At 38.2% G+C, this 21,720-nt stretch overlaps 1 protein-coding gene across 1 annotated transcript in view; it reads left to right on the top strand.

The window, feature by feature from the left end:
• The window catches only part of LOC138316844 (rhophilin-1-like), a 71,292-nt gene that overhangs the window by 48,207 nt on the left and 1,365 nt on the right, over window positions 1–21,720 (top strand). The gene's annotated exons all lie outside the window — the stretch shown is intronic.

The raw sequence follows: 21,720 nt of genomic DNA, 5'->3' as shown, positions 1-21,720 counted from the left end.
AAGGCTTACTCACAGTAAGTACAGACAAAGAACTTATCACAGTAAGTACAGACAAAGAAAGGCTTACTCACAGTAAGTACAGACAAAGAAAGGCTTACACACATAAGTACATTACTACGTAAGTACAGACAAAGACTTACTCACAGTAAGTACAGACAAAGAAAGGCTTACTCACAGTAAGTACAGACAAAGAAAGGCTTACTCACAGTAAGTACAGACAAAGAAGCTTACTCACAGTAAGTACAGACAAAGAAGCTTACTCACAGTAAGTACAGACAAAGAAAGGCTTACTCACAGTAAGTACAGACAAAGAAAGGCTTACTCACAGTAAGTACAGACAAAGAAAGGCTTACTCACAGTAAGTACAGACAAAGAAAGGCTTACTCACAGTAAGTACAGACAAAGAAAGGCTTACTCACAGTAAGTACAGACAAAGAAAGGCTTACTCACAGTAAGTACAGACAAAGAAAGGCTTACTCACAGTAAGTACAGACAAAGAAAGGCTTACTCACAGTAAGTACAGACAAAGAAAGGCTTACTCACAGTAAGTACAGACAAAGACAGACTTACTCACAGTAAGTACAGACAAAGAAAGGCTTACTCACAGTAAGTACAGACAAAGAAAGGCTTACTCACAGTAAGTACAGACAAAGAAAGGCTTACACACAGTAAGTACAGACAAAGAAAGGCTTACTCACAGTAAGTACAGACAAAGAAAGGCTTACTCACAGTAAGTACAGACAAAGAAAGGCTTACTCACAGTAAGTACAGACAAAGAAAGGCTTACACACAGTAAGTACAGACAAAGAAAGGCTTACTCACAGTAAGTACAGACAAAGAAAGGCTTACTCACAGTAAGTACAGACAAAGAAAGGCTTACACACAGTAAGTACAGACAAAGAAAGGCTTACTCACATTAAGTACAGACAAAGAAAGGCTTACAGTAAGACAAAGAAAGGCTTTCTCACATTAAGTACAGACAAAGAAAGGCTTACTCACAGTTAAGTAAAACAAAGAAAGGCTTACTCACAGTAAGTACAGACAAAGAAAGGCTTACTCACAGTAAGTACAGACAAAGACAGACTTACTCACAGTAAGTACAGACAAAGAAAGGCTTACTCACAGTAAGTACAGACAAAGACAGACTTACACACAGTAAGTACAGACAAAGAAAGGCTTACTCACAGTAAGTACAGACAAAGACTGACTTACTCACAGTAAGTACAGACAAAGAAAGACTTACTCACAGTAAGTACAGACAAAGACAGACTTACTCACAGTAAGTACAGACAAAGAAAGGCTTACACACAGTAAGTACAGACAAAGAAAGGCTTACTCACAGTAAGTACAGACAAAGAAAGGCTTACACACAGTAAGTACAGACAAAGACAGACTTACTCACAGTAAGTACAGACAAAGAAAGGCTTACTCACAGTAAGTACAGACAAAGAAAGGCTTACTCACAGTAAGTACAGACAAAGAAAGGCTTACACACAGTAAGTACAGACAAAGACAGACTTACTCACAGTAAGTACAGACAAAGAAAGGCTTACTCACAGTAAGTACAGACAAAGACAGACTTACTCACAGTAAGTACAGACAAAGACAGACTTACACACAGTAAGTACAGACAAAGAAAGGCTTACACACAGTAAGTACAGACAAAGAAAGGCTTACTCACAGTAAGTACAGACAAAGAAAGGCTTACTCACAGTAAGTACAGACAAAGAAAGGCTTACACACAGTTAGTACAGACAAAGAAAGGCTTACACACAGTAAGTACAGACAAAGAAAGGCTTACTCACAGTAAGTACAGACAAAGAAAGGCTTACTCACAGTAAGTACAGACAAAGACAGACTTACTCACAGTAAGTACAGACAAAGAAAGGCTTACTCACAGTAAGTACAGACAAAGAAAGGCTTACTCACAGTAAGTACAGACAAAGACAGACTTACTCACAGTAAGTACAGACAAAGAAAGGCTTACACACAGTAAGTACAGACAAAGAAAGGCTTACACACAGTAAGTACAGACAAAGACAGACTTACACACAGTAAGTACAGACAAAGAAAGGCTTTCTCACAGTAAGTACAGACAAAGAAAGGCTTACTCACAGTAAGTACAGACAAAGAAAGGCTTACTCACAGTAAGTACAGACAAAGAAAGGCTTACTCACAGTAAGTACAGACAAAGAAAGGCTTACTCACAGTAAGTACAGACAAAGAAAGGCTTACTCACAGTAAGTACAGACAAAGAAAGGCTTACTCACAGTAAGTACAGACAAAGACAGACTTACTCACAGTAAGTACAGACAAAGAAAGGCTTACACACAGTAAGTACAGACAAAGAAAGGCTTACTCACAGTAAGTACAGACAAAGAAAGGCTTACTCACAGTAAGTACAGACAAAGAAAGGCTTACACACAGTAAGTACAGACAAAGAAAGGCTTACTCACAGTAAGTACAGACAAAGACAGACTTACTCACAGTAAGTACAGACAAAGAAAGGCTTACTCACAGTAAGTACAGACAAAGAAAGGCTTACTCACAGTAAGTACAGACAAAGACAGACTTACTCACAGTAAGTACAGACAAAGAAAGGCTTACTCACAGTAAGTACAGACAAAGAAAGGCTTACTCACAGTAAGTACAGACAAAGAAAGGCTTACTCACAGTAAGTACAGACAAAGACAGACTTACTCACAGTAAGTACAGACAAAGACTGACTTACTCACAGTAAGTACAGACAAAGAAAGGCTTACTCACAGTAAGTACAGACAAAGAAAGGCTTACTCACAGTAAGTACAGACAAAGACAGACTTACTCACAGTAAGTACAGACAAAGAAAGGCTTACTCACAGTAAGTACAGACAAAGAAAGGCTTACTCACAGTAAGTACAGACAAAGACAGACTTACTCACAGTAAGTACAGACAAAGAAAGGCTTACTCACAGTAAGTACAGACAAAGAAGGCTTACTCACAGTAAGTACAGACAAAGACAAGACTTACTCACAGTAAGTACAGACAAAGAAAGGCTTACACACAGTAAGTACAGACAAAGAAAGGCTTACTCACAGTAAGTACAGACAAAGAAAGGCTTACACACAGTAAGTACAGACAAAGAAAGGCTTACTCACAGTAAGTACAGACAAAGAAAGGCTTACACACAGTAAGTACAGACAAAGAAAGGCTTACTCACAGTAAGTACAGACAAAGAAAGGCTTACTCACACAGTAAGTACAGACAAAGAAAGGCTTACTCACAGTAAGTACAGACAAAGAAAGGCTTACTCACAGTAAGTACAGACAAAGACAGACTTACTCACAGTAAGTACAGACAAAGAAAGGCTTACTCACAGTAAGTACAGACAAAGAAAGGCTTACTCACAGTAAGTACAGACAAAGAAAGGCTTACACACAGTAAGTACAGACAAAGAAAGGCTTACTCACAGTAAGTACAGACAAAGAAAGGCTTACTCACAGTAAGTACAGACAAAGAAAGGCTTACTCACAGTAAGTACAGACAAAGAAAGGCTTACTCACAGTAAGTACAGACAAAGAAAGGCTTACCACAGTAAGTACAGACAAAGAAAGGCTTACTCACAGTAAGTACAGACAAAGAAAGGCTTACTCACAGTAAGTACAGACAAAGAAAGACTTACTCACAGTAAGTACAGACAAAGAAAGGCTTACTCACAGTAAGTACAGACAAAGAAAGGCTTACTCACAGTAAGTACAGACAAAGAAAGGCTTACTCACAGTAAGTACAGACAAAGAAAGGCTTACACACAGTAAGTACAGACAAAGAAAGGCTTACTCACAGTAAGTACAGACAAAGAAAGGCTTACTCACAGTAAGTACAGACAAAGAAAGGCTTACTCACAGTAAGTACAGACAAAGAAAGGCTTACTCACAGTAAGTACAGACAAAGAAAGGCTTACTCACAGTAAGTACAGACAAAGAAGACAGTACAAAGAAAGGCTTACTCACAGTAAGTACAGACAAAGAAAGGCTTACTCACAGTAAGTACAGACAAAGAAAGGCTTACTCACAGTAAGTACAGACAAAGAAAGGCTTACTCACAGTAAGTACAGACAAAGAAAGGCTTACTCACAGTAAGTACAGACAAAGAAAGGCTTACTCACAGTAAGTACAGACAAAGAAAGGCTTACTCACAGTAAGTACAGACAAAGAAAGGCTTACTCACAGTAAGTACAGACAAAGAAAGGCTTACTCACAGTAAGTACAGACAAAGAAAGCTTACTCACAGTAAGTACAGACAAAGAAAGGCTTACTCACAGTAAGTACAGACAAAGAAAGGCTTACTCACAGTAAGTACAGACAAAGAAAGACTTACTCACAGTAAGTACAGACAAAGAAAGGCTTACTCACAGTAAGTACAGACAAAGAAAGGCTTACTCACAGTAAGTACAGACAAAGACAGACTTACTCACAGTAAGTACAGACAAAGAAAGGCTTACTCACAGTAAGTACAGACAAAGAAAGGCTTACTCACAGTAAGTACAGACAAAGAAAGGCTTACTCACAGTTAGTACAGACAAAGACAGATTTACTCACTGTAAGTACAGACAAAAAGAAAGGCTTACACACAGTAAGTACAGACAAAGAAAGGCTTACTCACAGTAAGTACAGACAAAGAAAAGGCTTACTCACAGTAAGTACAGACAAAGAAAGGCTTACACACAGTAAGTACAGACAAAGAAAGGCTTACACACAGTAAGTACAGACAAAGAAAGGCTTACTCACAGTAAGTACAGACAAAGACAGACTTACTCACAGTAAGTACAGACAAAGAAAGGCTTACACACAGTAAGTACAGACAAAGACAGACTTACTCACAGTAAGTACAGACAAAGAAAGGCTTACTCACAGTAAGTACAGACAAAGAAAGGCTTACTCACAGTAAGTACAGACAAAGAAAGGCTTACTCACAGTAAGTACAGACAAAGAAAGGCTTACTCACAGTAAGTACAGACAAAGAAAGACTTACTCACAGTAAGTACAGACAAAGAAAGGCTTACTCACAGTAAGTACAGACAAAGAAAGGCTTACTCACAGTAAGTACAGACAAAGAAAGGCTTACTCACAGTAAGTACAGACAAAGAAAGGCTTACTCACAGTAAGTACAGACAAAGAAAGGCTTACTCACAGTAAGTACAGACAAAGAAAGGCTTACTCACAGTAAGTACAGACAAAGAAAGGCTTACACACAGTAAGTACAGACAAAGAAAGGCTTACTCACAGTAAGTACAGACAAAGAAAGGCTTACTCACAGTAAGTACAGACAAAGAAAGGCTTACTCACAGTAAGTACAGACAAAGAAAGGCTTACTCACAGTAAGTACAGACAAAGAAAGGCTTACTCACAGTAAGTACAGACAAAGAAAGGCTTACTCACAGTAAGTACAGACAAAGAAAGGCTTACTCACAGTAAGTACAGACAAAGAAAGACTTACTCACAGTAAGTACAGACAAAGAAAGGCTTTACTTACTACAGTAAGTAAGTACCAAGTACAGACAAAGAAGGCTTACTCACAGTAAGTACAGACAAAGACAGACTTACTCACAGTAAGTACAGACAAAGAAAGGCTTACTCACAGTAAGTACAGACAAAGAAAGGCTTACTCACAGTAAGTACAGACAAAGAAGGCTTACTCACAGTAAGTACAGACAAAGAAAGGCTTACTCACAGTAAGTACAGACAAAGAAAGGCTTACACACAGTAAGTACAGACAAAGAAAGGCTTACTCACAGTAAGTACAGACAAAGACAGACTTACTCACAGTAAGTACAGACAAAGAAAGGCTTACTCACAGTAAGTACAGACAAAGAAAGGCTTACTCACAGTAAGTACAGACAAAGACAGACTTACACACAGTAAGTACAGACAAAGAAGGCTTCTCACAGTAAGTACAGACAAAGACGCTTACTCACAGTAAGTACAGACAAAGAAAGGCTTACTCACAGTAAGTACAGACAAAGAAAGGCTTACTCACAGTAAGTACAGACAAAGAAAGGCTTACTCACAGTAAGTACAGACAAAGAAAGGCTTACTCACAGTAAGTACAGACAAAGAAAGGCTTACACACAGTAAGTACAGACAAAGAAAGGCTTACTCACAGTAAGTACAGACAAAGAAAGGCTTACTCACAGTAAGTACAGACAAAGAAAGGCTTACTCACAGTAAGTACAGACAAAGAAAGGCTTACTCACAGTAAGTACAGACAAAGAAAGGCTTACACATAAGTACAGACAAAGAAGCTTACTCACAGTAAGTACAGACAAAGAAAGGCTTACTCACAGTAAGTACAGACAAAGAAGGCTTACTCACAGTAAGTACAGACAAAGAACAGGCTTACTCACAGTAAGTACAGACAAAGACAGACTTACTCACAGTAAGTACAGACAAAGACAGGCTTACTCACAGTAAGTACAGACAAAGAAAGGCTTACTCACAGTAAGTACAGACAAAGAAAGGCTTACTCACAGTAAGTACAGACAAAGAAAGGCTTACTCACAGTAAGTACAGACAAAGAAAGGCTTACTCACAGTAAGTACAGACAAAGAAAGACTTACTCACAGTAAGTACAGACAAAGAAGTAGTAAGTACAGACAAAGAAAGGCTTACTCACAGTAAGTACAGACAAAGAAAGGCTTACTCACAGTAAGTACAGACAAAGAAAGGCTTACTCACAGTAAGTACAGACAAAGAAAGGCTTACTAACAGTAAGTACAGACAAAGAAAGACTTACTCACAGTAAGTACAGACAAAGAAAGGCTTACACGCAGTAAGTACAGACAAAGAAAGGCTTACACACAGTAAGTACAGACAAAGAAAGGCTTACTCACAGTAAGTACAGACAAAGAAAGGCTTACACACAGTAAGTACAGACAAAGAAAGGCTTACACACAGTAAGTACAGACAAAGAAAGGCTTACTCACAGTAAGTACAGACAAAGACAGACTTACTCACAGTAAGTACAGACAAAGAAAGGCTTACTCACAGTAAGTACAAGACAAAGACAGACTTACACACAGTAATACAGGCTTACTCACGGTAAGTACAGACAAAGACAGACTTACTCACAGTAAGTACAGACAAAGAAAGGCTTACTCACAGTAAGTACAGACAAAGAAAGGCTTACACACAGTAAGTACAGACAAAAAAAGGGTTACTCACAGTAAGTACAGACAAAGAAAGGCTTACTCACAGTAAGTACAGACAAAGACAGACTTACACACAGTAAGTACAGACAAAGAAAGTCTTACACACAGTAAGTACAGACAAAGAAAGGCTTAATCACAGTAAGTACAGACAAAGAAAGGCTTACTCACAGTAAGTACAGACAAAGAAAGGCTTACTCACAGTAAGTACAGACAAAGAAAGGCTTACTCACAGTAAGTACAGACAAAGAAAGGCTTACTCACAGTAAGTACAGACAAAGAAAGGCTTACTCACAGTAAGTACAGACAAAGAAGGCTTACTCACAGTAAGTACAGACAAAGAAAGACTTACTCACAGTAAGTACAGTACAAAAAGGCTTACACGCAGTAAAGACAGACTTACTCACAGTAAGTACAGACACTACACAGTAAAGTAAAGGTACAAATACAGACAGTACACACACAGTAAGTACAACAAAGAAAGGCTTACTCACAGTAAGTACAGTACAGACAAAGGCTTACTCACAGTAAGAATACAGACAAAGACAGGCTTACACACAGTAAGTACAGACAAAGAAAGAAAGGCTTACTCACAGTAAGTAAGTACAGACAAAGAAAGGCTTACTCACAGTAAGTACAGACAAAGACAGGACTTACACACAGTAAGTACAGACAAAAAGAAAGGCTTACTCACAGTAAGTACAGACAAAGAACAGACTAACTCACAGTAAGCGTACAGAACAAAGGAAGGCTACTCCACAGTAAGTACAGACAAAGAAAGACTTACTCACAGTAAAGTACAGACAAAGAAAGGCTTACTCACAGTAAGTACAGACAAAGAAAGGCAGACTACACATGTAAGTACAGACAAAGTAAAGGCTTACTCACAGTACAGGGGAGTACAGACAAAGAATGGCTTTAACACAGTAAGTACAGACAAAGACAAGACTTACTACACAGATAAGTACAGACAAAGAAAGGCTTACTCACAGTAAGTACAGACAAAGTAAAGGGCTTACTCACAGTAAGTACAGACAAAGAAAGGCTTACTCACAGTAAGTACTAGACAAAGACAGTACTTACTCACAGTAAGTACAGACAAAGAAAGGCTTACTCACAGTACAGACATAAGAAATGCTTACTACACAGTTAAGTGACAGACCTAAGAAAGGTACTTACACACAGTATAGTACAGACAAAAGACAGGACTTTACTCACAGTAAGTACAGACAAAGACAGCTTACAAAACTTACTCACAGTAAGTACAGACAGGTAAGAAAGGTTACTCACAGTAAGTACAGACAAATGAAAGGTGTTTTTTCTTACACACAGTAAGTACAGACAAAGAAAAAGCTACACTCACAGTAAAAAGTACAGACAAGAAAGAGTCTTACTAAGTACAACAAAGTACAGGACTTACAGGTAAGTTACAGACAAAGACAAGGCTTACTCACACAAGTAAGTACAGACAAAGACAGTGTCTACACACAGTAAGTACAGAGACAAAGGCTTACTCACAGTAGAGATACAGACAAAGAAACTTACTACACTAGTAAGTACAGACAAAGAAAGGCTTACTCCACACAAGTAAGTACAGAACAAAGAAAGGCTCTACAAACACAGTAAGTACAGACAAAAGAAAGGCCTTACACTCACAGTAAGTACAGACAAAGAAAAGGCTTACACAAACAACAAACAAGTAAGTACAGACAAAGTCTAGACAAACACAGTAAGTACAGACACAGAAAGGTCTTAGACAAACACAGTAAGGTACAGACATAAGAAAGGATTACACACAGTAAGTACAGACAAGTAATACTACAGTACATAAGACAGTAGGTACTAGACAAACAAGTAACAGTACAGTACAGACAAACAAAACTGTAGTAGGTACAGTAAGTACACAAAGAAAACACACAAGTAAGTACAGACATAGACAGTCTAGAGACAACACAAGTAAGTACAGACAAAGAAAGTGTCTAGACAACACACAGTAAGTACAGACAAAGATAGGGTCTAGACATACACAGTAAGTAAGTACAGTAGGTACAGACAAACACAAGTACTGTAAGTACAGACTAGGTGTCTAGACAAACACAGTAAGTACAGACAACAAAGAAAGACAAACACAGTAAGGTACAGACAAAGAAAGGCTTACAAACACAGTAAGTACAGACACAACAGACAAGGTGTTACACACAGTAAGTACATACAGACTAGACAAACAAGTAAGGTACAGACATAGGTACACTAGTACAAATAAGTACAAGTAAGTAACAGTCAAACACATAGTACAAGTACAAACACAAGTAAGGCTGTACAGACATAGTAGTACAGACAAAGACAAACACAAGTAAGGTACAGACAAACATAGGTGTCTATTACAAACAAAGTAAGGTACAGTACACTTAGACTCAGTAAGTAAGACTTAAACACAAAGTAAGTACAGACAATAGGTGTCTAGACAAACACAAGTAAGTACAGACAAAGAAAGTACTAGTACAAACACAAGACAAGGTACAGTCATAGTGTCTAGACAAACACAGGTAAGACAGTAAGGTACTAGACAAACACAAGTACAGTAAGTACAGACATAGTGTCTACACAGTAAGTACAAGTACACAAGTCTACAATACAAAGTAAGTACAGACATAGTAGACAAACAAACAAAGGTACACCATAGTACACACATAAGGTACAGACAAACAAGTAAGGCTTACTAGACAGTACTAGACAAACAAAGTAAGGTACAGTAAGTACTAGACTAGTAACAAACACACAGTAAGGTACAGACAACAGGTGTCTAGACAAACACAAGTAAGGTACAGTACAGACATAAGTTTCTACAACTAGACAAACACACAGTAAGTAAGTACAGACAAAGAAAGTCTAGACAAAACACAGTAAGTACAGACAAAGTACAGTGTTACTAGACAGTACAAGTACAGACAAACAAGTAAGGTACAGACACATAGTAAGTACAGACAGTAGTCTAGACAAACACACAGTAAGTACAGACAAAGGTGTCTAGACTTACTCACAGTAAGTACAGACATAGGTGTCTAGACACAGTAAGTACAAGTAAGTACAGACATAGGTGTCTAGACAAACACAAGTAAGGTACTTACATAGACAAAGACAGTAGACAAACACAGTAAGTAAGTACAGTACAGACAAAGAAGAAGGTAAGTAAGTACAGACAACACAGTAAGTACAGACAGTAAGTACAGACAAACACAAGTAAGGTGTACACATATACATGTGTCTAGACAAAACAAGTAAGGTACAGTCATAGGTGTCTACAAACACAGTAAGTACAGACATAGGTGTCTAGACAAACACAGTAAGGTAAGTACAGACATAGGTGTTAGACAAACACAAGTAAAGTCACACAGACAGAAGTACTTACATCAAACAAGTAAGTAACAGACATAAGTAAGTCTAGACAACACAACAGTAAGGTACAGACATAGGTGTACAAACAAGTAAGGTACACAGTAAGTACAGACAAAACTGTACAAGTAAGTACATAGGTGTAAGACTTAAACACAGTAAGTACAGACAGTAAGTCTAGACAAAACACAGTAAGTACAGACATAGGTGTAACTAGACAAACACACAGTAAGTACAGACAAGGTCAAAGACTTAGTCACAGTAAGTAAGTACAGACATAGGTGTCTAGACAACACACAAAGTAAGTACAGTCAAGGTGTCTAGACACAAGACAAAGACAGAAGTCAAGTAAGTACAGACATAACAGTTAGACACAAACACATAAGTAAGTACAGACAAAGAAAGGTGTACTAGACAGACAAGTAAGTAAGTTACAGACATAAGTACAGTCACTAGACAAACACAAGTAAGTACAGTCTGTAACAGACAAACACACAGTAAGGTACAGTCATAGACAGACTAGACAAACACAAGTAAAGTACAGACATAGGTGTCTAGACAAAACACAGTAAGGTACAGACAAAGTAGTGTCTAGACAAACACAAGTAAGGTTACAGACATAGGTAAGTACAGACAAACACAAGTAGTAGGTACAGACATAGGTGTCTAGACAAACACAAGTAAGTACAGACAAAGAAGTGTACTCACACAAAGTAAGTAAGTACAGACACTAGACAGTAAGTACAGACAAAGAAGGTTTACACACAGTACACAGTATACAGACATAGACTAACAAACACAGTAAGGTACACACAGTAAGTCTAGACAGACAAAGGTAACAAGTACAGACATAGGTGTCTACAAACACAGTAAGTACAGACATAAGTCTAGACAAACACACAGTAAGTACAGACAAAGAAAGGTTACAAACACAGTAAGTACAGACATACTAGACAAACACAAGTAAAGTACAGACATAAGTGTCTAGACAAACACACAGTAAGTACAGACATAGGCTCTAGACAAACACAAGTAAGGTACAGACAAAGAAAGTCTTAGACAAACACAAGTAAGGTACAGACATATGAAAGGTACTAGACAAACAGACAAGTAAGGTTAGACACAGTAAGTACAGACAAACAAGTAAGGCTTACACACATAGTATGTACAAACTAGACAAACAAAGTAAGACTTACAGTACACAGTACTAGTACAGACAAAGAAACTTACACACAGTAAGTACAGACAAACACAAGTAAAGGACTTACACACAGTAGTAGTAAGTAGACAAAGAAAGTGCTTACAAACACAGTACAGACAATAGGTGTCTAGACAAGTAAAACACAAGTAAGGTACAGACATAACAGTCTAGACTTAACAAGTAAGTACAGACAAAGTAAAGACAAACAGACATAAGTACAGTCTAGACAAACACACAGTAAGTACAGACATAGAAAGTCTAGACAAACACAACACAGTAAGGTACACTAAGTACAGACAAGATAGGTGTCTAGACAAACACAAGTAAGGTACAGACATAGACTAGACAAACACACAGTAAGGTACAGACAAAGGTGTCTAGACAAATACTGTAGTAAGTACAGACAGTAAGTACAGTCAAAGACAAAACACAGTAAGTACAGACAACAGAATAGGTGTCTAGACAAACACACAGTTACTAGGTGTCACAGCTAAGTACACAGTACTAGACAGACAAAGAAAGGCTTACTCACAAATAGTACAGACAAAGACAGACTTACTACACAGTAAGTCAGTACAGACAAAGAAAGGTCTTACCACACAGTAAGTACACAAAGACAAGACTTACAAAGTAAAGACAAGAAGGCTTACACACAGTAAGTACAGACAAAGAAAGGCTCTAACACACAGTCGTACAGACAAAGAAAGGCTTACTCACAGTAAGTAAAGAAAATGGAAGTACAGACAGTAAGTACAGACGAAATAGACTTACTCACAGTAAGTACAGACAAAGAAAGGCTTACTCACACAGTAAGTACAGACAAAGACAGACTTACTCACAGTAAGTACAGAGTACAAAGAAAGGCTTACTCAAGTAAGTACAGACAAAGACAGAAGCTTACTCACAGTAAGTACAGACAAAGAAAGGCTTACTCACAGTAAGTACAGACAAAGAAAGGCTTACTCACAGTAAGTACAGACAAAGACAGACTTACTCACACAGTAAGTACAGACAAAGAAAGGCTTACTCACAGTAAGTACAGACAAAGAAAGGCTTACTCACAGTAAAGTACAGACAAAGAAAGGCTTACTCACAGTAAGTACAGACAAAGAAAGGCTTACTCACAGTAAGTACAGACAAAGAAAGGCTTACTCACAGTAAGTACAGACAAAGAAAGGCTTACTCACAGTAAGTACAGACAAAGACAGACTTACTCACAGTAAGTACAGACAAAGAAAGGCTTACTCACAGTAAGTACAACATGACAACGACAGACCTTAAGTCACAGACAAGAGAAAGGCTTACAGACAACAGAACAGGCTTACTCACAGTAAGTACAGACAAAGAAAGGCTTACTCACAGTAAGTACAGACAAAGAAAGGCTTACTCACAGTAAGTACAGACAAAGAAAGGCTTACTCACAGTAAGTACAGACAAAGAAGAGGCTTACTCACAGTAAGTACAGACAAAGACAGACTTACTCACAGTAAGTACAGACAAAGAAAGGCTTACTCACAGTAAGTACAGACAAAGACAGACTTACTCACAGTAAGTACAGACAAAGAAAGGCTTACTCACAGTAAGTACAGACAAAGACAGACTTACTCACAGTAAGTACAGACAAAGAAAGACTTACTCACAGTAAGTACAGACAAAGAAAGGCTTACTCACAGTAAGTACAGACAAAGAAAGACTTACTCACAGTAAGTACAGACAAAGAAAGGCTTACTCACAGTAAGTACAGACAAAGAAAGGCTTACTCACAGTAAGTACAGACAAAGAAAGGCTTACTCACAGTAAGTACAGACAAAGACAGACTTACACACAGTAAGTACAGACAAAGACAGGTTACTCACAGTAAGTACAGACAAAGAAAGGCTTACTCACAGTAAGTACAGACAAAGAACAGGCTTACTCACAGTAAGTACAGACAAAGAAAGGCTTACTCACAGTAAGTACAGACAAAGAAAGGCTTACTCACAGTTAAGTACAGACAAAGAAAGGCTTACTCACAGTAAGTACAGACAAAGAAAGGCTTACTCACAGTAAGTACAGACAAAGACAGACTTACTCACAGTAAGTACAGACAAAGAAAGGCTTACTCACAGTAAGTACAGACAAAGACAGACTTACTCACAGTAAGTACAGACAAAGAAAGGCTTACTCACAGTAAGTACAGACAAAGACAGACTTACACACAGTAAGTACAGACAAAGAAAGGCTTACTCACAGTAAGTACAGACAAAGAAAGGCTTACTCACAGTAGTACAGACAAAGACAGACTTACTCACAGTAAGTACAGACAAAGAAAGGCTTACTCACAGTAAGTACAGACAAAGAAAGGCTTACTCACAGTAAGTACAGACAAAGAAAGGCTTACTCACAGTAAGTACAGACAAAGAAAGACTTACTCACAGTAAGTACAGACAAAGAAAGCTTACTCACAGTAAGTACAGACAAAGAAAGACTTACTCACAGTAAGTACAGACAAAGAAAGGCTTACTCACAGTAAGTACAGACAAAGAAAGGCTTACTCACAGTAAGTACAGACAAAGAAAGGCTTACTCACAGTAAGTACAGACAAAGACAGACTTACTCACAGTAAGTACAGACAAAGAAAGGCTTACTCACAGTAAGTACAAGATACAGACAAAGAAAGGCTTACACACAGTAAGTACAGACAAAGAAAGACTTACTCACAGTAAGTACAGACAAAGAAAGGCTTACTCACAGTAAGTACAGACAAAGAAAGGCTTACTCACAGTAAGTACAGACAAAGAAAGACTTACTCACAGTAAGTACAGACAAAGAAAGGCTTACACACAGTAAGTACAGACAAAGAAAGCAACAGTAAGTACAGACAAAGAAAGGCTTACTCACAGTAAGTACAGACAAAGAAAGGCTTACTCACAGTAAGTACAGACAAAGAAAGGCTTACTCACAGTAAGTACAGACAAAGAAAGGCTTACTCACAGTAAGTACAGACAAAGACAGACTTACACACAGTAAGTACAGACAAAGAAAGGCTTACTCACAGTAAGTACAGACAAAGACAGGCTTACTCACAGTAAGTACAGACAAAGAAAGGCTTACTCACAGTAAGTACAGACAAAGAAAGGCTTACTCACAGTAAGTACAGACAAAGACAGACTTACTCACAGTAAGTACAGACAAAGAAAGGCTTACTCACAGTAAGTACAGACAAAGAAAGGCTTACTCACAGTAAGTACAGACAAAGAAAGGCTTACACACAGTAAGTACAGACAAAGAAAGGCTTACACACAGTAAGTACAGACAAAGAAAGGCTTACTCACAGTAAGTACAGACAAAGAAAGGCTTACTCACAGTAAGTACAGACAAAGAAAGGCTTACTCACAGTAAGTACAGACAAAGAAAGGCTTACTCACAGTAAGTACAGACAAAGACAGACTTACTCACAGTAAGTACAGACAAAGAAAGGCTTACTCACAGTAAGTACAGACAAAGAAAGGCTTACTCACAGTAAGTACAGACAAAGAAAGACTTACTCACAGTAAGTACAGACAAAGAAAGGCTTACTCACAGTAAGTACAGACTTACTCACAGTAAGTACAGACAAAGACAGGCTTACTCACAGTAAGTACAGACAAAGAAAGGCTTACTCACAGTAAGTACAGACAAAGAAAGGCTTACTCACAGTAAGTACAGACAAAGACAGACTTACTCACAGTAAGTACAGACAAAGAAAGGCTTACTCACAGTAAGTACAGACAAAGAAAGGCTTACTCACAGTAAGTACAGACAAAGAAAGGCTTACTCACAGTAAGTACAGACAAAGACAGACTTACACACAGTAAGTACAGACAAAGAAAGGCTTACTCACAGTAAGTACAGACAAAGAAAGGCTTACTCACAGTAAGTACAGACAAAGAAAGGCTTACTCACAGTAAGTACAGACAAAGAAAGGCTTACTCACAGTAAGTACAGACAAAGAAAGACTTACTCACAGTAAGTACAGACAAAGAAAGACTTACTCACAGTAAGTACAGACAAAGAAGACTTACTCACAGTAAGTACAGACAAAGAAAGACTTACTCACAGTAAGTACAGACAAAGAAAGGCTTACTCACAGTAAGTACAGACAAAGAAAGGCTTACACACAGTAAGTACAGACAAAGAAAGGCTTACTCACAGTAAGTACAGACAAAGACAGACTTACTCACAGTAAGTACAGACAAAGAAAGACTTACTCACAGTAAGTACAGACAAAGAAAGGCTTACTCACACAGTAAGTACAGACAAAGACAGACTTACTCACAGTAAGTACAGACAAAGAAAGGCTTACTCACAGTAAGTACAGACAAAGAAAGGCTTACTCACAGTAAGTACAGACAAAGACAGACTTACTCACAGTAAGTACAGACAAAGACAGACTTACTCACAGTAAGTACAGACAAAGACAGACTTACTCACAGTAAGTACAGACAAAGACAGACTTACACACAGTAAGTACAGACAAAGAAAGGCTTACACACAGTAAGTACAGACAAAGAAAGGCTTACTCACAGTAAGTACAGACAAAGAAAGGCTTACTCACAGTAAGTACAGACAAAGAAAGGCTTACTCACAGTAAGTACAGACAAAGACAGGCTTACTCACAGTAAGTACAGACAAAGACAGACTTACTCACAGTAAGTACAGACAAAGAAAGGCTTACTCACAGTAAGTACAGACAAAGACAGACTTACTCACAGTAAGTACAGACAAAGAAAGGCTTACTCACAGTAAGTACAGACAAAGAAAGGCTTACTCACAGTAAGTACAGACAAAGACAGACTTACTCACAGTAAGTACAGACAAAGAAAGGCTTACTCACAGTAAGTACAGACAAAGAAAGGCTTACACACAGTAAGTACAGACAAAGAAAGGCTTACTCACAGTAAGTACAGACAAAGAAAGGCTTACTCACAGTAAGTACAGACAAAGAAAGGCTTACTCACAGTAAGTACAGACAAAGAAAGGCTTACACACAGTAAGTACAGACAAAGAAAGACTTACTCACAGTAAGTACAGACAAAGACAGACTTACTCACAGTAAGTACAGACAAAGACAGACTTACTCACAGTAAGTACAGACAAAGAAAGGCTTACTCACAGTAAGTACAGACAAAGACAGACTTACTCACAGTAAGTACAGACAAAGAAAGGCTTACTCACAGTAAGTACAGACAAAGAAAGGCTTACACACAGTAAGTACAGACAAAAAAAGGCTTACTCACAGTAAGTACAGACAAAGAAAGGCTTACTCACAGTAAGTACAGACAAAGACAGACTTACACACAGTAAGTACAGACAAAGAAAGGCTTACTCACAGTAAGTACAGACAAAGAAAGGCTTACTCACAGTAAGTACAGACAAAGAAAGGCTTACTCACAGTAAGTACAGACAAAGAAAGGCTTACTCACAGTAAGTACAGACAAAGACAGACTTACTCACAGTAAGTACAGACAAAGAAAGGCTTACTCACAGTAAGTACAGACAAAGAAAGGCTTACTCACAGTAAGTACAGACAAAGAAAGGCTTACTCACAGTAAGTACAGACAAAGAAAGACTTACTCACAGTAAGTACAGACAAAGAAAGGCTTACTCACAGTAAGTACAGACAAAGAAAGGCTTACACACAGTAAGTACAGACAAAGAAAGGCTTACTCACAGTAAGTACAGACAAAGAAAGGCTTACTCACAGTAAGTACAGACAAAGACAGACTTACTCACAGTAAGTACAGACAAAGAAAGGCTTACTCACAGTAAGTACAGACAAAGAAAGACTTACTCACAGTAAGTACAGACAAAGAAAGGCTTACTCACAGTAAGTACAGACAAAGAAAGGCTTACTCACAGTAAGTACAGACAAGAAGACCACAGTAAGTACAGACAAAGAAAGGCTTACTCACACAGACAAGAAGGCTAACAGTACAGACAAAGAAAGGCTTACTCACAGTAAGTACAGACAAAGAAAGGCTTACTCACAGTAAGTACAGACAAAGAAGCTCAGACTTACTCACAGTAAGTACAGACAAAGAAAGGCTTACTCACAGTAAGTACAGACAAAGACAGACTTACACACAGTAAGTACAGACAAAGAAAGACTTACTCACAGTAAGTACAGACAAAGAAAGGCTTACTCACAGTAAGTACAGACAAAGAAAGGCTTACTCACAGTAAGTACAGACAAAGAAAGACTTACTCACAGTAAGTACAGACAAAGACACTCACAGTAAGTACAGACAAAGAAAGGCTTACTCACAGTAAGTACAGACAAAGAAAGGCTTACACACAGTAAGTACAGAACAAAGAAAGGCTTACACATGGTAAGTACAGACAAAGAAAGGCTTACTCACAGTAAGTACAGACAAAGAAAGGCTTACTCACAGTAAGTACAGACAAAGACAGACTTACTCACAGTAAGTACAGACAAAGACAGACTTACTCACAGTAAGTACAGACAAAGAAAGGCTTACTCACAGTAAGTACAGACAAAGAAAGGCTTACTCACAGTAAGTACAGACAAAGACAGACTTACTCACAGTAAGTACAGACAAAGAAAGGCTTACTCACAGTAAGTACAGACAAAGAAAGGCTTACACACAGTAAGTACAGACAAAGACAGACTTACACACAGTAAGTACAGACAAAGAAAGGCTTACTCACAGTAAGTACAGACAAAGAAAGGCTTACTCACAGTAAGTACAGACAAAGAAAGGCAGGCTTACACACAGTAAGTACAGACAAAGAAAGGCTTACTCACAGTAAGTACAGACAAAGAAAGGCTTACTCACAGTAAGTACAGACAAAGAAAGGCTTACTCACAGTAAGTACAGACAAAGACAGACTTACTCACAGTAAGTACAGACAAAGAAAGGCTTACTCACAGTAAGTACAGACAAAGACAGACTTACTCACAGTAAGTACAGACAAAGAAAGGCTTACTCACAGTTTGAGTACAGACAAAGAAAGGCTTACTCACAGTAAGTACAGACAAAGAAAGGCTTACTCACAGTAAGTACAGACAAAGAAAGGCTTACTCACAGTAAGTACAGACAAAGACAGACTTACTCACAGTAAGTACAGACAAAGAAAGGCTTACTCACAGTAAGTACAGACAAAGAAAGGCTTACTCACAGTAAGTACAGACAAAGAAAGGCTTACTCACAGTAAGTACAGACAAAGAAAGACTTACTCACAGTAAGTACAGACAAAGACAGACTTACTCACAGTAAGTACAGACAAAGAAAGACTTACTCACAGTAAGTACAGACAAAGAAAGGCTTACTCACAGTAAGTACAGACAAAGAAAGGCTTACACACAGTAAGTACAGACAAAGAAAGGCTTACTCACAGTAAGTACAGACAAAGAAAGGCTTACTCACAGTAAGTACAGACAAAGAAAGGCTTACTCACAGTAAGTACAGACAAAGACAGACTTACTCACAGTAAGTACAGACAAAGAAAGGCTTACTCACAGTAAGTACAGACAAAGAAAGGCTTACTCACAGTAAGTACAGACAAAGAAAGGCTTACTCACAGTAAGTACAGACAAAGAAAGGCTTACTCACAGTAAGTACAGACAAAGAAAGGCTTACTCACAGTAAGTACAGACAAAGAAAGGCTTACTCACAGTAAGTACAGACAAAGACAGACTTACTCACAGTAAGTACAGACAAAGAAAGGCTTACTCACAGTAAGTACAGACAAAGAAAGGCTTACTCACAGTAAGTACAGACAAAGAAAGGCTTACACACAGTAAGTACAGACAAAGAAAGGCTTACTCACAGTAAGTACAGACGAAGAAAGGCTTACTCACAGTAAGTACAGACAAAGACAGACTTACTCACAGTAAGTACAGACAAAGAAAGACTTACTCACAGTAAGTACAGACAAAGAAAGGCTTACTCACAGTAAGTACAGACAAAGAAAGGCTTACTCACAGTAAGTACAGACAAAGAAAGGCTTACTCACAGTAAGTACAGACAAAGAAAGGCTTACTCACAGTAAGTACAGACAAAGAAAGGCTTACTCACAGTAAGTACAGACAAAGAAAGGCTTACTCACAGTAAGTACAGACAAAGAAAGGCTTACACACAGTAAGTACAGACAAAGAAAGGCTTACTCACAGTAAGTACAGACAAAGAAAGGCTTACTCACAGTAAGTACAGACAAAGAAAGGCTTACTCACAGTAAGTACAGACAAAGAAAGGCTTACTCACAGTAAGTACAGACAAAGAAAGGCTTACACACAGTAAGTACAGACAAAGACAGACTTACTCACAGTAAGTACAGACAAAGAAAGGCTTACTCACAGTAAGTACAGACAAAGAAAGGCTTACTCACAGTAAGTACAGACAAAGAAAGGCTTACTCACAGTAAGTACAGACAAAGAAAGGCTTACTCACAGTAAGTACAGACAAAGAAAGGCTTACTCACAGTAAGTACAGACAAAGACAGACTTACTCACAGTAAGTACAGACAAAGAAAGGCTTACTCACAGTAAGTACAGACAAAGAAAGGCTTACACACAGTAAGTACAGACAAAGAAAGGCTTACTCACAGTAAGTACAGACAAAGAAAGGCTTACTCACAGTAAGTACAGACAAAGAAAGGCTTACTCACAGTAAGTACAGACAAAGACAGACTTACTCACAGTAAGTACAGACAAAGAAAGGCTTACTCACAGTAAGTACAGACAAAGAAAGGCTTACTCACAGTAAGTACAGACAAAGAAAGACTTACACACAGTAAGTACAGACAAAGAAAGGCTTACTCACAGTAAGTACAGACAAAGAAAGGCTTACTCACAGTAAGTACAGACAAAGACAGACTTACTCACAGTAAGTACAGACAAAGAAAGGCTTTCTCACAGTAAGTACAGACAAAGACAGACTTACTCACAGTAAGTACAGACAAAGAAAGGCTTACTCACAGTAAGTACAGACAAAGAAAGACTTACTCACAGTAAGTACAGACAAAGAAAGGCTTACTCACAGTAAGTACAGACAAAGAAAGGCTTACTCACAGTAAGTACAGACAAAGAAAGGCTTACTCACAGTAAGTACAGACAAAGAAAGGCTTACTCACAGTAAGTACAGACAAAGAAAGGCTTACTCACAGTAAGTACAGACAAAGAAAGGCTTACTCACAGTAAGTACAGACAAAGAAAGGCTTTCTCACAGTAAGTACAGACAAAGAAAGGCTTACTCACAGTAAGTACAGACAAAGAAAGGCTTACTCACAGTAAGTACAGACAAAGAAAGGCTTACTCACAGTAAGTACAGACAAAGAAAGGCTTACTCACAGTAAGTACAGACAAAGACAGACTTACTCACAGTAAGTACAGACAAAGAAAGGCTTACTCACAGTAAGTACAGACAAAGAAAGGCTTACTCACAGTAAGTACAGACAAAGAAAGGCTTACTCACAGTAAGTACAGACAAAGAAAGGCTTACTCACAGTAAGTACAGACAAAGACAGGCTTACACACAGTAAGTACAGACAAAGAAAGACTTACTCACAGTAAGTACAGACAAAGAAAGGCTTACTCACAGTAAGTACAGACAAAGAAAGGCTTACTCACAGTAAGTACAGACAAAGAAAGGCTTACTCACAGTAAGTACAGACAAAAAAAAGGCTTACTCACAGTAAGTACAGACAAAGAAAGGCTTACTCACAGTAAGTACAGACAAAAACAGACTTACACACAGTAAGTACAGACAAAGAAAGGCTTACACAGTAAGTACAGACAAAGAAAGGCTTACTCACAGTAAGTACAGACAAAGAAAGGCTTACTCACAGTAAGTACAGACAAAGAAAGGCTTACTCACAGTAAGTACAGACAAAGAAAGGCTTACTCACAGTAAGTACAGACAAAGACAGACTTACTCACAGTAAGTACAGACAAAGACAGAC

This window comes from Argopecten irradians, chromosome 2, assembly GCF_041381155.1.
Source record: "Argopecten irradians isolate NY chromosome 2, Ai_NY, whole genome shotgun sequence".
In the NCBI taxonomy this organism is placed as follows: domain Eukaryota; kingdom Metazoa; phylum Mollusca; class Bivalvia; order Pectinida; family Pectinidae; genus Argopecten; species Argopecten irradians.
Note: the sequence above shows the minus strand (reverse complement) of the source record. Positions and strands in the feature narration are given on the sequence as shown.